This window comes from Somniosus microcephalus, chromosome 1 (assembly GCF_052327205.1).
Source record: "Somniosus microcephalus isolate GS21.2 chromosome 1, FLI_Smic_1.0, whole genome shotgun sequence".
Classification (NCBI taxonomy): domain Eukaryota; kingdom Metazoa; phylum Chordata; class Chondrichthyes; order Squaliformes; family Somniosidae; genus Somniosus; species Somniosus microcephalus.
In genome coordinates this window covers 456023032-456024443 of record NC_140987.1, presented here as the reverse complement: position 1 = coordinate 456024443, position 1412 = coordinate 456023032, and positions in this window count along the sequence as shown.

Here is a 1412-nt window from a genome sequence, read left to right as displayed (position 1 = left end):
GGCGATCTAATTGAGATGTTTAAGATGATTAAAGGAGTTGATAGGATCGCTGGAATGAAACTATTTCCTCTGGTGAGGGGAATCCAGAACAAGGGGGCATATCCTTAAAATTAGAGCCAGGCCGTTCAGGGGTGATGTCAGGAAGCACTTCTTCACACAAAGGGTGGTGGAAATCTGGAACTCTCTCCCCCAAAAAGCTGTTGAGGCTGGTGGTGGGTGTGGTGGGGGAGGGGGGGTTAATTGAAAAGTTCAAAACTGAGATTGATAAATTGTCTCCTTTTCACTATGGACGTCCAATCCCTCTACACCTCCATCGCCCACCAGGATGGCCTGAGGGCGCTCCACTTCTTCCTTGAACAGAGGCCCAACCAGTCCCCATCCAACACCCTCCTCCGCCTGGCTGAATTTGTTCTCACATTGAACAACATTTTCCTTTGACTCCACTCACTTCCTCCAAATTAAAGATGTTGCTATGGGACCTCGCATGGGTCCTAGCTATGCCTGCCTTTTCGTGAGATATGTGGAACATTCTTTGTTCCAGTCCTACTCAGGTCCCCTCCCTCACCTCTTTTTCCAGTACATTGATGACTGTATCAGTGCTGTTTCCTGCTCTTGCCCTAAACTAGAAAATTTAATTCACTTTGCTTCCAATTTCCACCCTTCCCTCACCTTCACATGGACCTTCTCCGACTCTTCTCTTCCCTTCCTCGACTTCTCTGTCTCCATTTCTGGTGATAGGCTATTGACAAACATTCACTATAAGCCCACTGACTCCCATAGCTACCTGGACTACACTTCCTCCCACCTCGCTTCCTGTAAGGACTCTATTCCATTTGTCCAGTTTCTCCGTCTCCGCCACATCTGCTCTGACGATGCCACCTTCCATACCAGTGCTTCCGATATGTTTTCCATTTTCCTCAATTGAGGATTCCCCTCTACCATGGTTGACACGGCCCTTGGCCGTGTCCGTTCTATCTTCTGCACTTCTGCCCTCACCCCTTCCCTCCCGGAACCACGCTAGGGTTCCCCTTGTCCTCACCTTTCACCTCACCAGCCTTCACATTCAACGGATCATTCTCCGCCATTTCCGCCACCTCCAGCATGATCCCACCACCAAACACATCTTCCCCTCCCCTCCCCTTTCAGCATTCCGAAGGGACCGCTCCCTCCGCAACACCTGGTCCACTCCTCTATCACCCCCAACAGCCCCTCCCCTTCCCACGGCACCTTCCCATGCAAGCGCAGGAGATGCAACACCTGCCCTTTTACCCCCTCCCTTCCCACTGGCCAAGGCCGCAAACACCCCTTCCAGGTGAAACAGCGATTTCCTTGTACTTCTTGCAATCTAGTATACTGTATTCGCTGCTCACGATGTGGTCTCCTCTACATTGGGGAGACCAAACGCAGATTGG